This window comes from Dermacentor andersoni, chromosome 10 (assembly GCF_023375885.2).
Source record: "Dermacentor andersoni chromosome 10, qqDerAnde1_hic_scaffold, whole genome shotgun sequence".
NCBI lineage: Eukaryota > Metazoa > Arthropoda > Arachnida > Ixodida > Ixodidae > Dermacentor > Dermacentor andersoni.
In genome coordinates this window covers 97,139,297-97,157,668 of record NC_092823.1, presented here as the reverse complement: position 1 = coordinate 97,157,668, position 18,372 = coordinate 97,139,297, and positions in this window count along the sequence as shown.

Sequence of the window (18,372 nt, the reverse complement as noted above, 5' to 3'; positions counted from 1 at the left end):
CTCACAGGCGGTTGCTGACCTTGGCGGAATCCAGTAACACAGAATGCGTATTGAACTACATTTAGGCGCATAACCACAGACGTTATGGGGAATAAAACGATAGGACTGTTGCCTGCAATCTGAACGCATTTGTGCCACCTTATTGCGGGCATCTGTGTCACACTCCCTTGAAGATATTGTAGACGTTGATGCTTGTGTAAGCCCATATTTTCTTCGGGTGAACGGCAAAAGCGCTCGGTGAGCGATGAAATCGAAAACGACGGTTGGAGCATAAGAAGCATGACAGCTTGGATATAGATTGTAAATAGAGGATGATTTCACAAAACTTATTGATCTTAAGTGTTCCTTGCTATTGCCGCGCACCTTCTCTAATCATAGGTCCAGCATCGGAATTGAATTGAATTTTTTTTTCTACCGAAGAATTTTATCGTAAGAGCTTTTTGTTACCACGGTGCCAGGTGTCGCCGGAAGATAAAGAAAAAAAAACCTAATCACAACCGGACAGGCTAGTATAGCGACAGGCTTGGCATGTAATGATATTCCGGTCGAGATTAACAGGTACCAAAACTGTACTTGGTGCAGGTTGTGTAATGCGTACAGAGCATAGTCGACGACGGCAGATGATCGATTGGTGTGTCGAGATTAGGAAAATCCTGCGGTAATCTGAGGCAGAACAGGGGCACCTGCAGATCTCGTGGAGAGGGCTCTTCCATACAGTGGACATAGAACAGACTGGTGCTGACATCGACGCTAAGTGGCCCCGCTGAAGTCGAATCGTCGCGCAGATGGAAAAATTGTCGTCCGAAGCACGCCTCACGAGGGACTTTGGCAAAGCAGTGTCTGGAGCGGTGACCGAGTGTGCCTCAGCCGTGCACGCGTACACGTGCACACAGTGTGTATGCAAATAGGTCGGTCGGCTTGTGTCCCGCGCAACGCGAGCATTCGCCGGCGAAAGGACGTTCACCGCAACAGTGCGGGGACAACGCTGCCGATCACGCAAACGACCGCCTTGAGAGACAGTCACGATGCAAGCGCAAATCCCCACCGGCCAGCCACCGCGAGGATCCGGACTACAAAGTAGCGGTAACAACCTTGGCTCCGCTTGGCCCACAAACTTGCCCAACGTCGGAGCCCGGTTTCGTAGCGGGTCTGTCCGGGGGCCGCTCCTATGGTGACGCGGCGCCCCAGCAGCGAAGCTGCTCGGTCCATGTTCACATACCGAGGGGAGAGCTGCATCGACATCCAACTCCCCGTCGGCTCTGGCTGTCCTTCGGACTAGAGCATGCGTCTCTCCCCGACGTCTCCAGCCGCTGTCCTGCTGCGGTGTGAACGGGGCCGGCTCGAAGAAACGCAGCGTCGCGTTCTGTCATGCGGTGAGCTCTCGTTTCGCTTCCTGTATTGCCTCGTATGAGCGAGAGGATGCGCGCGGAGTCGTACGGCCCTGCGTCTGTCTCACTCCTTGGTCGTCTGCCGCGTGGTGTGCGAGCTGCTTCGCTTCTGCTGTCACGCGTTGGACAGAGTCTTCAAGGAGGACACACGCGTTAAGCGCTAGCGACTACGCTTTAGGGTGGAGTGGCTGTGCGGCGTTCTTTCAGAATGGAATGGTGCCGTTCTGATACGAATTCTTTAGTTGTGTGTCGCTCGTTCCCGGTTTGGTTTGTGGGTGTGCAGATGCTGTCACCGCTGGACACAAAGCTGTCACCGCTGGACCCAGAGTAGTAGTATAATAGTGAAAGGTAACCAGAATTAATTGTTCGTGTATGGAAAAGTGTGCCAGAAAATGCTCAATATTCCGGGTATATTGTTATGTAATATCGCAAGGGACATTGAATAAGTAAGTATTTAACCAGCTATTTGAAGTACACATTTCCCTGCCCGTCTGTGAAGCATAATTTGATTAACTATGTCATAACTTCGGCTATACTTCCCCTAAGTAGATGCTGCCACTGCGTTAGGAAACTAAATTGACACATACGTAGAAGGTTCCATGGTCACCAAGATATACCATGAATTAGAGGCATCATCACTCAAAGCCCAGCTACAACGTACTTGCATTTTGTATGTCGTGCAACACTAAAAGCGCGAGGCAATTCGTAACGGCAGTTGAAGCTATTGAGGGCCGTCCCCACGATCTTAGTATTGTTTCGGAAGTTACACGCATGCACGCATGCGAACGCGCGCGTACGCGCTAATATACGTCCGCGACACGGTCTACGAACTTTTTGACCTGTTTGATTGGGAGCAATGAACTTTTGAGGTGGCAGGTAAGAAACCCACAAACTCCGGGAGGCGACACGACCACGAAACAAGCGAACACAGAAAGAAACCCGTAACGGACAAGACGAGCCAGGCGACCTTTTACGTGCTGGCACGATCTTTGGAGTCGGGGTAACCGGCTTTCGTGTTTGTGGTTTTCAGGACCTGCCGCTTGCGTTTTACTTTAGTTTTTCTAACTTTTGACGTGTTCGCCCCACGTAACGGCTATGTGACGTGACGGTAGGGTATGCGTGTTTTTCTTGGATATGAAATGCGCAAGGCAGAACAAATCGGTGCACAGTATCTATTATCTGTTGCACGAAATGCAGGTTCTTTTTTTCCCCGCTGAAGTTAGTGAATTACCTCTACCTGTTGCCAAATGTAATATACAGCGGCTGTTGGCCAATCTGGCTATGTTCAGTTGTGTTGAGGCGCCATCAAATGACGAAATTTTCAAAATTCCTCCTTTTTCTTTCTCAGAATGGGATACCTTGACCTATGTGGCACAGAGTGGCACTGAAATAGAAAAAAGAAAATACACATCCAATAACCTCATTCTTCACTAACGCCACAGGATAATTTGGAATTCCACACGAAAGCCCTATGCCCATATAAGTTTTTTGGATATTCAGCATATGCTATTTGCACAGAGCGTTTTATAGAAGCTGTCAACCTCGTTGGTTCGAACAGGAAAGAGAACAGCGCCTCACTAGGGGATGTCCTATTCAATGCGAAGACGGTCAGAACTAATTCGGAGTCCAACACCGCGGCGTCTCTCGTAGCCCCAATGTCGCTTTGGGTCAGTAAGCTCCACGAGTCAATCAATCAACTACACAGACCTTCTCTTGGCACCCATTCTGTTACTCTAGATGGACCACTTGTTACCTCCTGTTCGAATTGCATCATCTGTGCAACCCCACTTCCTCATCTTGCTACCAGAAGACAATGCACCAGACGCTGCGACTGTTCCAGATGCACCACGTCTGCCCCGTCCTGAGGACGATGACTGCCGTCGCCACAGGGGGCGCCCGCGCCACAAATAAAGACTACTGAAGCCATAGCTGTTATTCCATGTTTGTTTGTTTGTTTGCCCTGTTATGTTGCCATTTAACAAAGTTGTCCTATTCTTAATCGCATCAAGAATAACACCTAAAACCGTTAGCTGTATAACCCATACTGCCATACTTTCTGTATTTCGAAGTTAAGCCTATATTTTCCCGCATTAGAGCTCGCTACGCGGTACATTTTTTGTGACGGCTTCCGGGTCTCACGGCACCAGGGCCATTTTCACGGAGAACATAGCTGTGACGATCCAGATCTCTTTATAACCATGCCAGTTTCGAAACACCGCTTCAAAACCGGGAATTCTCTAAAGGGGTACTTTTCAGTGAGTGTGTTTATTTAGCAATGCATCATGCATTGGGCTCTAAAAAGGGCCTAAAATTGCTAATCTCACTGACAAGGAAGGTGGTGAAGAAAAATGTTGTATTTTTTGGGTTTGCTTACAAAGTGTGACGAAGATCCCTTTTCGTTGTGTCCAAAAGCGGCGTCTATGTGTTGGTGTTTTGGCCCGTAGGTTACATGGCAGCCAGGAACCCGCTACTCGTCAATCAGAGCACCCTAATTTCAAAAAAATACTCCTGCGAATTTAGCAAGTAGGGTAATTAGATAGCTCTCGCAGAGCGCAAGACTCCGATCACCCACTTGAGAAATTTAAGGATATTTACTACGAAGCGATGCCTCCTCACCGTCTTTGTGCCCGTACACTTATGCTTCATTATCCAACAGGGGCTTTTTAAACCCTGTTAGACAGGCACAGTGTGCAGTGGCACTGCTCGCTTGTCCTGGTTTATCTTCTTACATTAAGGTTTGTGCGCCTAGAACTGTTTACTATAAAAAACGGTGTAAGAAGCATACTTCTGTAGGAACATCGCTTATTGTACGTAAATTTTGTAGATTTGGGTATTTCAAAATATATGACCACAAAGAGGAAACCAAGGTGGCTCAAATAAAAGCGAGCTGCACGGTTGGTATAGGTGGCTCCTCGCACTACAGCAAAACGTGTCCAAAACTGATTTCGAACAGCGGAGCTTGGGTGCGCTTTAGGGTTCGAAAACTAAGCACTTTTGCACGTTTTCAACTTGTGCTTTGTGCAGGGCCCGGAAAAAAAAAGAAATCTCGGGACAACGGAAAAGTAAGTGTTACAGGACACATGCTGGCTCCCAATTGGCTGCCCCGGTCGTTTGCGGCTGAGCGCGCGTCCGATGCACTTCTCTTTCTTCTGTTGTGTCAAGTTTCTTTCGGGAGCGTTGTACAAGTCAAAAAGACGACTTGGCTGCGCTGCAGGCAACTTCCCACGGAGCGCCGCTTTAGGTGTGTCGCGTACCGCGGACTGACGCAGAGTGGCAAGGGAGGACAAGAAGACAGGCAGTACACATGAATCTATATTAAAAAAAAGGTAAAGACACTTATACATGTTTGAAGGGTAGCATAAACTTCAGCGTGAATGCGAGCGCATCGAAATTCTTCCCTGTCAGCTTCGCGAGCGGATGCCACAATCGCGTTACACCGGCCTCAGCGAGCCAGCTCGCTCTCTATAATAGCGCGCATTCACTTGCAAATTACCGCCTTGTAACTAAGGCCATACACTCACACCCCCAGCGTCGGCCGCCCGATCTCCCGAACTTCTCAAAACTTCCGCTCGCAGTCAGTTCCCCCCATAACCTATTCACATGCAAATCAGCTCACGCGCCTTCGATGCTTTCAGATCGGCTTTCGCGTAGCGAGCACGCGTAAGCGGCAAACGTCGACTTTCGAGTTGGCGGGCGGCGGGGTGCCCTCTTAAATCACAGCAGAGGCCGCAAGCGCGCCGATGTGTGTAGGTGTGTGCGCGTGTGTCTGTGCGGCGTACACCCGATCTTTCAATCACGGCGCGCCAGGTCCCGTACGCGACGCGCATATTTCAAGGACCGTGGCGGCGCCATAAGGCACGCGGCGAGGCAAATCGTGTTTTCCGATCGTCGCAATTATACGCCGCTGCTCGCCGCCATGCGAGTTGCGAGCGAAGTTCCGTGCAGCACGCACGAACCGTGCAGAGGCGCAACGATGTAGCGTTTGCTTGTTGGTCGAGCTGGTGGCAGCACGTGGCGAAACGCTTGGAATCCGGTTCACCAGTGATGACTTGTGACGTAAGAAATTTGACGGTATTTTCGTGTATCTGAAACATCTCTTGTACGAGCAAAAAGTCCACCAGACTTGCAATGCTGAGTACTAGTTGAATTATAAAATCCGTGTCACTTCTTTTTCTTACAACAATAGGCACTGGAGTGGCTTCTCACGGCGGCTTCCGAAATTCATAACTTCCCGAAAAGACTCTGCGGGAATGTGAAGCTAGGCATTTCCCCCTGCTATGCGTTTTTGTTCTCTTGCATGCCAGGCCTCTGGTAATGTTGAGGATGAGTTCTATGGAATTACGGAAGCTTAATGTATCGGTCCAGGCGAACTATTTCCATTCACTGCAACTTAAACGACGTCCTGTTATGGTTTTTGCGGGCTGTACACACGTGCTTTTAGCCTGCAAAAGTTCTGTGGCCATCTGTATTGTCCCCGTTTCGTTGTGCGTTTTTGTTAATTAATGAACTAGAAGTTCCTTCTTGCCAGTAGGAAAATCTACGTGTTGCTGAGTCAAATATCCTCTAGAGTTGACACAAACATCTTGTTACATAAGATTTCATTACAAATTGAAGTGCTCAGATATATTCTTGATAGACCCTTGCATTAACTTGTTCATTCCGCCAAAAATGAGCGACAATGGAAATTTCGTATTTTTATATCGGCGTTTGCAGTTTGGCACACTATATTCATGTCACTTTCCCCACAAGTTTGAATGCGTCACTTGCACGCAGTGCCACTGTGGCCGCGGTAACGAAGATGTGCAGCACTTCCATGTGTAATAATAATAATTATGGGGTTTTACGTGCCAAAACCACTTTCTGATTATGAGGCACGCCGTAGTGGGGGACTCCGGAAATTTCGACCACCTGGGGTTCTTTAACGTGCACCTAAATCTAAGTACCACGGGTGTTCTCGCATTTCGCCCCAAATCGAAATGCGGCCGCCGTGGCCGGGATTCGCTCCCGAGACCTCGTGCTTGGCAACCACTAAGCAACCATGGCGGGTCCCTTTGATCTGTAATGCCCACGTTACGATACTACCAAAGGAATAAAGGCTGGTTTATTGCTAGACCATCCACCGCTCATTATATATAAAACATAATTGGGCCATGGATAACACTCGGACAACAGAAAAGGGCACTTGTGGCTTTTAAAAGCCTGTTGAAAAAAAACAAGAAATGTTAGGCTCATTGTCGAGCCACAAAAAATAAAAAAAGTTCTTTTTCAGTACCACAGGGGGTTGTTACGTTTCGCCTGCGACGCCGGGGCTTCGTTCAAAGCGGCGGACATTTTGGCCCGTTCGGAGCTGCCGCAAAGCCTCCCCGCCAAGCGCGTCCAGGCGTGTTTCAGTGCCACGTGTCTTCGTGTGTGTGTGTGCATGTTGGTGCCCACGCTTGTCAAAGCGCGGCAGCCGGGGAGAGGAGCTCCCCAAGTGTGAAGCGAGGAGGTCTGACCGGCGCCGGCCTGGCGGATGCGTCACTACACTCGTCCCAACGTGTCTCTCAGCCTGTCCGTGCCGCGCATCACGTGGGCCTCTGACGAGGCGTTCCTTCTTCCCCTCGACTCCGAGAGTATAAGAGCAGCTGCTCCCGGACGCCGAGAGAGGCTCCGATTTCTTCTGTTGAGTAACGTGCTCTCCCGTCTCTCCACTTCGGTCGACCTGACCGGCCGCTCTTTTGCGAAGCTAGAATAAACAAGTTGTTCTGTTAGCAGTCGACTCATGCTTTGCCGGGACCTTCGGATGCTTCCAGTTGTGCCCCAGGCCGCCAGGCCAACGCTACCCTTGGGGCTTGCGACCCATTTGTAATAACGGGCGTCAGCGCCGAGATTCCAACAACTGGCTGGTAGCGGTGAGATTGCGACAACGGAGGCCAGCAGCGAAGATATGCGGTTGACTGTATGCTGAGCAGCACAACGACCATCCGGGAGCAGTGCAACGAGCCCTGTGTGATGACTGGTTGCCTGCAGCGGAATGACTGCGCTGAATTCTTGGCTGCGAGGTTTGGTGAGTGCGGGACTTTCTTCTTCTGAGTTTTGCCAGGCTTTTGTTAGTGTCAGAAACAGAGCTGGTAATTGTGGTTGTCGTTGCTGCCGGGTTAGTTTGCGGCAAGACAATAGAAGGCAGTAGAGAAAGCAGCATTCAGAGCAGCCATGGATTTGAAGTCGTTGCGCAAACCGAAATTGCTGGAGCTTGCAAAAGAGTTGGGTCTGGATGTCTCAGACAAACTCAGAAAACCAGAACTGCTAAGGGCTATTCTTGAGTTAGAAGCTGAGGATGACGAGCTGTCGGAATGCCTTGAGACCATTGAGGAGAGGGAGACGGCAAAAAGACAGGAGCGCGAACGAAAAGAACAAAAAGAAAAAGAAGAGCGCGACCGTCAACACGCTTTGGAAATGAAGCGTCTCGAGGTAGAGATGGAACGCGCTCGTAATAGAAGTCAGGCACACGGTGCAGGAGAACGAGTATTGTTCAAAATGACTGACCTGATGCGGCCGTTTAAGCTTGGAGAGGACATTGGTTTGTTGCTGGTTAACTTTGAGCGAACGTGCGAGAAGCAGGGGTTCTCTCGGGAAACGTGGCCACAGCGCTTGCTCACTTTGTTACCCGGCGAGGCGGCCGACGTAGCCGCTCGCTTGAAGAGAGAGGAGGCAGAGGATTTCGACAAAGTGAAATCGAGTCTGCTAAAAAAGTACAGGCTGTCAGCGGAGGCGTTCCGTCGGAAGTTTCGGGAAAATGAGAAAGGTAAAAGTGAGTCATATACAGAGTTTGCCTACAGGCTTATGTCAAACATGCAGGAGTGGCTCAAAGAAGAGAAAGCGTTGGGTGATCACGAGAAAGTTCTGCAGTGTTTCGGGCTGGAACAGTTTTATAGTCGGTTACCTGAGAACGTGCGGTACTGGGTCTTGGATAGGCCAGACGTTAGCACGGTGGCTAAAGCCGCCGAGCTAGCCGAGGAGTTTGTGACGCGTCGGGCTCGCGGAGCTAAGGACGGTCAAAAGGGTGAATTTGGCTCCAAGTTTGAGAGGCCGAAGTTCACGCCCATGAGAAAGCGGTTCGAGACGAGGCAAGCGCACGTTTGTTATACGTGCCAGAAGCCGGGTCACTTTTCGGCGCAGTGTCCAGAAACAAAAACAAGAGTCGTGTTTTTGTCATTATGCAGCACTGACGAGAACATGAAGCTTCTCGAGCCTTACATGCGAGACCTCCTCGTGAACGGGAAAGAGTGCCGAGTGCTTCGCGATTCCGCAGCTACGATGGATGTAGTTCACCCCTCTTACGTAGAACCCGATATGTTCACGGGCGAGTGCGCATGGATCAAGCAAGCCGTGGAAGCTCATAGCGTGTGTCTGCCCGTAGCAAAAGTGCTTATTGAAGGACCTTTCGGAGCACTTGAGACGGAGGCGGCAGTGTCATCTATGCTGCCCCCCCAGTACCCGTACCTATTTTCGAACAGGTCCGATCACTTCCTGCGCGAGAAGGGGCTTTTGTTTGGTGAGGCTAGCGTTCAGGCCTTAACCAGATCGAAGGTTCGGGAGCTCGCTGCAAAGGCGGTAGTTGCGGGGCCGACGTTGTCGAACGATGAGAAAGGGTCAGAGGCGCAGCAAGCTGATATTCAGAGCACGCCCGAACTGAATAAAATTGAGCCTGTAGCGTTAAAGGCACCAGATACTGGAGAGGAAATTCTCGATGCGGGAAAGTTAGAAGAGCTATCTGCAGATTTGCTCATCGCGCCTACGTCAGATGGACTCAATAGGTTGCTAAAAGTCAGCCGGTCGGCTTTGATAGCCGAGCAAAAAAAGGATGGCAGCCTAGAAAACGTACGCTGCATTATCAGGGAAGGTATCGCCAAGAAAAATGCTCGCTTTGTGGAAAGAGGTGGGGTCCTGTACCGGAAGTATCTAGACCGCAGGGGAGTGGAGTTCGATCAGCTGATCGTGCCTTAGTGCTACCGTCAGGATCTGTTGCGCTTGTCGCATGGGGGTTCGTGGTCCGGACACCTAGGAGTTAAGAAAACTAAGGACCGTCTCTTGCAAGGGTACTATTGGCCAGGGTGTTTTCGGGACGCAGACCACTTTGTGAGGACATGTGACACCTGTCAGCGGGTGGGCAAACCAGGGGACAAATAGAGGGCGCCGTTGAAGTTGGTACCTATCATTACGGAGCCTTTTAGACGGCTCGTTATTGATACAGTGGGACCTCTGCCGGTAACAGCCACGGGGTACATACACATTTTGACTGTGATCTGCCCAGCGACAAAGTTCCCTGAAGCAGTGCCGCTTAAAGAACTCAGCTCAGTTGAGATAGTCAATGCACTACTGTCCATATTTGCGCGAGTTGGTTTTCCTGCGGAAATCCAGTCAGATCAGGGCACGGTGTTTACGAGCGCTTTGACGACAGCCTTTCTCGAAAGGTGCGGGGTAAAGCTGTTACACAGCTCAGTGTACCACCCACAGTCGAATTCCGTTGAGAAGCTCCACTCCGTCATGAAGCGCGTGTGGAGAGCATTGTGGTTTGAACAACAAACTGACTGGGAGCTGTGTCTGCCTGGGGTGACGTTGGCATTAAAGACCGCGCCGCATGCGGCTACGGGGTTTTCGCCAGCTGAGCTAGTGTACGGTCGCTCGCTGCGATCTCCGCTTCGCATGCTTCGAGACGGATCACTGCCCTCTCCAATGGCTGCAGACTATCTCTTCCACAAATGGCCGCCTCCTGCGCTGGAGCCTCGCTTTGCAACAATATTCCTTTGAGGTGCGTTACAAAAAGGGGAGTCTCAACGGTAACGCCGATGGCTTAAGTCGAAGCCCCTAACGTAAGAATCAGCCTCAAAGTTATTTAATACTGATGTTTTTCTTCCTGAGGCAGGATTTTTAACATATTGCTTTTGTGTAGTGTTTCAAAGTGATGATGTGCTTTCTAGTGCAATTTTCCGATTTGTGGACGCGTTCTGAGTGCTGCTAAACTACTGTAAGGAACTAGGCAGTAGTATAAAAGGGGAAAGAGCCTGGCAGGGCTTAGTGAGGGTTGTGCCGTGCTTGCTGACTGAGCGGTTGAGTTTCGGCGTAGTTCTAACGCTTGCCGGGAACGAGAACAAAAATGTCAACTCTCCCGAAGTCACTTTGCAGTGTCCTGTGTGAACCTGAACGAGAGAACGAGGCCTTCTCTGTGCGCTGCGCTCAAGAAACGCCGAAGGACGACCGACTTCGGTTATGAGCATCATCAAGCGACATCCCTCCGGACAGCGGATGCAGTCCCCTGACCATCGGGATCTCCTTCCTCCGGCGGGGTGGTCTGTTACGTTTCGCCTACGACGCCGGGGCTTCGTTCAAAGCGGCGGACATTTTGGCCCGTTCGGAGCTGCCGCAAAGCCTCCCCGCCAAGCGCGTCCAGGCGTGTTTCAGTGCCACGTGTCTTCGTGTGTGTGTGTGCATGTTGGTGCCCACGCTTGTCAAAGCGCGGCAGCCGGGGAGAGGAGCTCCCCAAGTGTGAAGCAAGGAGGTCTGACCGGCGCCGGCCTGGCGGATGCGTCACTACACTCGTCCCAACGTGTCTCTCAGCCTGTCCGTGCCGCGCATCACGTGGGCCTCTGACGAGGCGTTCCTTCTTCCCCTCGACTCCGAGAGTATAAGAGCAGCTGCTCCCGGACGCCGAGAGAGGCTCCGATTTCTTCTGTTGAGTAACGTGCTCTCCCGTCTCTCCACTTCGGTCGACCTGACCGGCCGCTCTTTTGCGATGCTAGAATAAACAAGTTGTTCTGTTAGCAGTCGACTCATGCTTTGCCGGGACCTTCGGATGCTTCCAGTTGTGCCCCAGGCCGCCAGGCCAACGCTACCCTTGGGGCTTGCGACCCATTTGCAATAACGGGCGTCAGCACAGAGATTACAACAGGGTGCATGCGCAGTTCACGTTTGATTTTGGTTTACAAGTGTTATGTGTTGTCTTATCTAGATATGTGTAGATGCATCAATTCGAGCGCTAGACCATTGTGCTAGTTCCGAGCTTCATTAATGTTCGCCATATTTGGGGGGACTAAATATAGTGTTTCGGAGTGTTTGTGGTGCTTTTACATTCGCTTGCCTTTCGAAGAACAGTAGCCGGCCCAATAAAGGTGTCAACCGGTTCTTTAATTTAAGATCAATAGAAATCAATAATAGAGATCAATAATCAGAAGAATAAGAATGGGCTGGGGTGCGTTTGGCAGGCATTCGCAGATCATGAACAGCAGGTTGCCATTATCCCTCAAGAGAAAAGTGTATAACAGCTGTGTCTTACCAGTACTCACGTACGGGGCAGAAACCTGGAGGCTTACGAAAAGGGTTCTACTTAAATTGAGGACGACGCAACGAGCTATGGAAAGAAGAATGATAGGTGTAACGTTAAGGGATAAGAAAAGAGCAGATTGGGTGAGGAAACAAACGCGCGTTAATGACATCTTAGTTGAAATCAAGAAAAAGAAATGGGCATGGGCAGGACATGTAATGAGGAGGGAAGATAACCGATGGTCATTAAGGGTTACGGACTGGATTCCGAGGGAAGGGAAGCGTAGTAGGGGGCGACAGAAAGTTAGGTGGGCAGATGAGATTAGGAAGTTTGGAGGGTCAACATGGCCACAATTAGTACATGACCGGGGTAGTTGGAGAAGTATGGGAGAGGCCTTTGCCCTGCAGTGGGCGTAATCAAGCTGATGATGATGATGATGATGAAAGTGTGCAATATCGATTGTCCGAGAATTTCAGTTGAATTCTTCACGAACGTTTTACTTTGCTTCCAATGTGACAGTTAATGAGCCAGTGCTTTGGTGACCTTTACAATATCATATAAATAACAAATTTATTTTTGTGCCATTATGATCAAAGATACTAAGGAAAAATTGAACTCTGGTGGTAAGAACCTGCGAAGATTTCTGGGTAGGATTTGAAATTTCTTTTGGGGCCTGATGCTTGGCATTGCTACTAAAATGTTCACACAATGTGTCGTTCTTACGAGTGTGATTAAACTATAGAGGACATTCTATGCCTCTGTCTATCCTTCGATAGTCAATGGCACATTCTATATACACGTAGCTTTTATTTTTGGGCCAACACAAACAAGGATACCATGTACAACTGACTGTGAACGTAATAACCTACCTAAGCTTTTCTGGCTCTATTCGAGGCCAGAGGCAGTGATGCCTTGCATTGCGGCGAGCATGTTTGTGCCACACGCCATCCTTGCGGTGTGACAAAAAGGAACAAAAATATGTGTGTTTACTTGCCAGAAACCATGAAAAAGATTATCAGGCACATCATAGTGGAGGACTATAGGGATTGTTCTGATCACCTGGGTTTCTTTAACATATATCGTATTCTAAGTATCTGAATGTTTTTTTTTTTTTTAATTTCGCTCCCACTGAAATGCGGCCGTCCCGGCCGAGATCAAACCGACGATCTCGAGCTCAGCTGCTTGCTTAACTCGATAGCCACTGCGCACCCACGGCGGATGGTCCGACGCCCCTATAAAGCAAATTGTGCGCCAGTGTCCATCCTTTGTTGACCAACAATGTGCTCTGGGTACTTGTCTCGGCCCGCTTAGACGACAGACCGTCCTCAGAAGTGAAGATTCTTGAACGATGGCCGAAAATTGCGTTGTGTACAACAAGTTGTACGCAATAGAGTTGCGCAAAGCTCATTCGTGCACATGAGAGTTTTTGGTACTTAACACAGACAACTTGACTATTAAAGTGATTGCACCTACATGTGAGTGAACAAGGCTATCTGGGTTTCTGCAAGGTGGCTCTCTTCCTTGCTTTTTATTTTTTCTTTGCCTGCTTCCTCTCCAAAAACCGAGGGTATTCAGCCAGGAGCAACCCTTAGCTACCTCCCTGCCTTCGCATCTCTGTTCATGTTTGTCGCTCTTTTTGTTGTGAAAACAAACTGATTATAACAATTTTTTGCAGACCACATAGCCGGGAAGTGATATTGTATCGCAAGCAAAGCCAGGTGACCCCTTCAGCCCTATAGAATGTACCTGTGCTTCGCCAAGGACGTATTAGCTCGAAATGTAAACAAAGGTAAATACATGTAAGTACCTTATACGCAGTTAGTGGTATGCCTCGATAACTTTTTTTCATTTAGAAACGCTTTTTCACATATGCCAATGCCATGTAGAGATAGCTGGTACACATTTTATGCTTGTAGACTGGTATGGGCAGTCGAGTACCTTACCTTTACACCCGTGTAGGTAAATGCGTCCAGGGCACTTGTACACTGTGAGTGTTTGTATATGCGCAGCTTTGTGTAAGGCGTCGCTTTTTTATTTCAGGCCTTTGAAGACACTGCTGCCAAGTGTGCCCTCATCTGGGAAATCCCTTGCTTATGCTCCTAATGGTCATAGTAAGAGTCTAGAAAAGATATATCACGGAACACTGTTACCGGGCGAAACCTCATGCTGTGAAAACGCAAATATATTTAGACAAATGTCTATAGAACTTTGCGCTTTGTCCAGATATTTGCGCTTTCACAGCATAATGTCCCATGCGGTCACAGCGTTCCCTGATATCTTTCTGCCTTAATTCCTATGGTCATTATGAGCATAAGCAAGGAATTTCACAGATGGGGGCACACTTGGCATCAGCAACTGAACTATCACAGCGTGCTTGGCGGGCCACTACGCGGGAGTCATCAGTTTTGCTGTATGATCAGTTAGCGCAACTAAATTAAAGGACCCGCAAAGGTAAGACTGAGTTCTTTTAGATTAGCGGAGTATTCGTTGAAGTCTAACTATACTTAAGTTGCGATAAGAGGTTGACCTCTGGTGGATAAAATGAAGGCCCAACGTGCTCTTCCTGAACTTCGCGTTGTAACTGCACTGCGGTATACGTCAACTTGATGGCATCGACGTCAATGCATTTTCGTGTGTAAGCACCGTTTTTCTTCAGATAATGATGCTAAAGACTCGTGGCGGTGATCATTCAGCGCAGAAAAAATGCAACGTGATGGCAGTTCATCACGAAACTGTTGAATGGCACTGTGCAATAAAAAGTTAATGACGTCACGCGGGCAATGGCAGGAAGTTTGAGGAGGCGTCGGCCGTTCTCCAGCTTTCGTTCTTACGTCTTTTCGGCCTTGACAAGACTTAGGGCTTGGTAAGATTTATATCGTGACCAGTTGATGTAAGAAGATGTCGAAGATTAGTCCGCAGAAGACGATGCTTTCGGACTTCGCGACCTATTTACCATCTTGTCAGCTGCCACAATCCTTGTAAATGTTCTGTTAAATATATTTCACGCTTCTCTTTTCACCGTGACGTAATTTTTTGTGGAGGTGCTGGGTAAACTATCAGGTTGGCTAGCATGATGGTCTGCTCCCAGTATTTGCTTGCGCTCAGCCGTTCGTATAGTTGGGGCCAATGTTCAGCAGTGCCGTTGTCGGTTCTGGAAAAGGTTTCAGGGTCGCGCAGTTGTGCCAGAATGTTGCGCGCGGATGGCAGCGTGCCCGAAGCATTAATTCTCGCATTGATATGGCAATGCAGATGTAGCCAACGAGCGCCCGCTGCGTAAATCCGTGTTGCTCTTGAGCCCGAAATCTCCACCAAACAATTGTTACGGGGTAAAAATGAGCACGAAATATATTTACAGAACATATTGTAAAGACTGCAGTTACTTTCGATGTCCGATAAGTGCAACTTACGAATGCAGCTATGCGTGACATTATTTTTTTTCTGTGTCCCTTTAAGCCCATGGAAAATAATTCTCCGCACCACGCTGTAGCTTTGGTTGGGGCGGATTCAGTTTTTCCTCCCGGCATGTCAAGGATTGGCCACTGGTTGTCGTGGAGCATCAGTTCGCTGATGATTAACACAAACGTTTTCTTGGTGGTTGGAAAATATAGGGGCAAGAAACACGAATCTGATTACACTGATCATCTGAAACACTGATTAAGGATCAGTAAAACTGCCCCATCTGAATGGTAGAGCTACTCATTTTTAGAGAGTACATTGTGTCCTGAAACTGCATTCACCGCGTTTGTGGCGCCGAGAAGCATTAGTGGTGCTTAGGTTAATGACTGTGAACTCCGAAAAGAGTTCAGAAGACGAATTATAGTAAAGCCCTGTCGGAGGATTCACGAAGTAGCCTTGAGGACACGCTTTAGTGATTCGGCCGCGTCTGTACTTTGGTGCACGCTGCACCGAAATATCAGGAAAACTTCTCGAATATGTTGCGACCGCAATGCACAGCACGTCTCATCGAGGAGGTCATCGCGTCGCGTTCGAAATCCGTTAGCCTTGTGCAACAGGCTCTCGAAACGCAACCTGCCCCGAGACCCAAGTGTTTCATGCGGGAAAGAACTTACCCCGCAGAGCGCACAGAAAAAGGCATTTTTCTGCCCCCCTCCCCCTTCCTCTTTAGCTTCTCGGTGCGCAAACTAATTAGTGCCATACTGTAGATGTATGTGTCTTACACCGTTATTGGTGTCATGGCATTGGTAGCACACGCGTTTTCACAGTGGCCCCCCTAAATCTCTGAGGCGTCCTTGAGCTCGCGCCTGAATACAAATCGGCGTGCTACGATTTATAGGTAACAAACGGCAGCCTTTACGGCGACCTCTATAGCCCCATTAACCTCTCGCAGCAGGTGACGCAACGATTCACGGCAAAGGCAGCGACATACTTTTGGTTTTAATTCACGCTGGCTACCGCTCCATGAGCACACGAGCAGTATTAGTTGCATGGGGGTACTGACGGTATCTCGCGTTAGTGCTCTTATTTTCCTCAGTAACCCAGTGTTTTCGTTTCCGTTGCCTTCCTTAGGTTTCTTACAACATGGAACCATAGATTTATGCAACGACAATAGCTTATGGTGTTTGGTGTCATGAAATTTACCCATGAACGGCCAATGTCCCTCATGAGAACCCACGCAGAGAAACGTACGAAAAACTATGCAGCAACGGAGCCAGCCAGACACCTCGTGTGCACATCAATTTACATAACAAAAACGTATGCAGCAAATATATGACATGAAGTGTTTGACCAAGATGTGGGCCAAACACTTCATTTTCAAACGAATTTCGTTTGCTGCAGGATACATAATTTTTGGTAATGGATGCTTGCCAGACAAAAAGAGATAAAGCGTAATTCTTGAGGATATATAGCAGCAATATTTGTCGATTCATCACAAATTTGGCATTCTTTGCATGCTCAGCCTAATATAGCATAGCAGCTTACTCGCAGAAGACCCTGCATAACTTGTGAGCGGCTCAGAATGTTCGTCACGACTGAATTATGAAAAGAAAATAGCACTGAGGCACCATCCTGAATGTCTCAAAGCAAAACACAACTTACACAGCTGAGTTGATTTGCTGGACTTGTAGTAGATTTGATGAATTAATAAGTATCTTGATGGCATTGCAACGTACAACAAGGGTATAAAAGATGGCGGAGTGGAGAACTGCGGATACGTTTTGAACATCTATAGCTTTTTTTTGTTGTCTGCATCGAGGAGTCTGATTGGAAGAATGTTTCTGCCAGCAGAACCCAACGGAGTGCGTCCGCTACGGGCTCTAAGCGAACTTGATACCAGGTGCTTAGGCTCGAAAGTCTATAAACACTTTTGTCCCCTTAGCGACTACTTTGCTCGGATTATTAGTTGAGGTGGGTGCCTAAGAAAGGGAAGCGCAGGCAATGCCTTAGTATACGGATGTCTTGGTGCCTCGGTACAGTTGGTCTCATGGCCGTGGCTGTGTGTAGAGCCATAGTCGTTGGCTTTTGCATCCGCACTAGTGTTCTTCCTAAATGCGCGAGAACCATGTTCGGAGTTTGAATCCCTCCATCGCACACGGAACACGAGTACTCACCTTTCTCAGAGCAGAATGCCCAAGACGTAAAGGCTGGAGTCTGTGCTGGGCCCAACTCGGGGCCCAACTGCGCAAAGCTTTCGATCGAGCCATGCAAGCCTTCATCTTCGGAAGCAAGTGCGTCTCACCGATGAAGTCACAGAACGTTTGCGGCAACCTTACTTGTAGCACCTTCGGCGGCGCGTCGCGAATAGTCTCCAAATGTCGATTACTATAGCCTTCCCAATTTCGAAGGACTCCATTTAACCGAAGGCATGCGTCATGTACTAGAACTAGGACCAAAATTCGCCGCAGAATTCGCAATGACGAAGCACGAATTCCTGTCGATTGTATGCGTCAAGTTTCTCGTCGCGTTCCGGAGTATGAAGTCGCAAGAATGAAATCTGAAGGCGGTCGACGCGTTGAACCGATCTAAGCATCAACTGTCAAAAGAACTGGTGAAACATGTACCCTCGTACCTGCGTCCTATTACAATAGTCAAAGCCTAAATATCATTTGCTTGAAAACGCACGAGAAATTTTCTTGCAGATAGTTCAAGGGTGTACTACCTTTTTCGCTGCAGTATTCTCGCGCAGCTACTGACGAACATCGCATTGCTGTGACGTTCACTGCTGCTTTGCGGTCGTTCTATGTAACCAAAGTTTTTTTTTTTACTGGGAATAAATGATCACCGTTGTTTTGTATTGATTCCGTGTGTTTAGTTACGTGGTAACATTAATTTGCCTCTACTTCATTTGCCCCGCTTTATATTATGTCGCGCGCTCTATCTATGCACAAAAATGCCGGGATCCTGAAGGCGACCAGGACCTTTTGCAAGACTTCGGATGACTTCCGCTGGGACCCCTGGTATTGTTGTGATATCAAATTTTTGATATGCTTCGTTATTTGATTCTGCTGGGCACCTTGCCCTTTAAAACTATACCAACTTTTCCCCCTCACTAAATGAGTTAAACTAAACCTACTTTGGCTAAGCGTTCTCCGTTCTCTAAACGTTCTGCATGCAATACGGAGATTAGGTTTGTGGTTAGTAAAAACAGCGGGTTTCTTTACGTTGGGAAGCGCGTTATTACTGTAATCAATCATCGTCATTCCCGGCAAGTTGACGCCTCTGAAA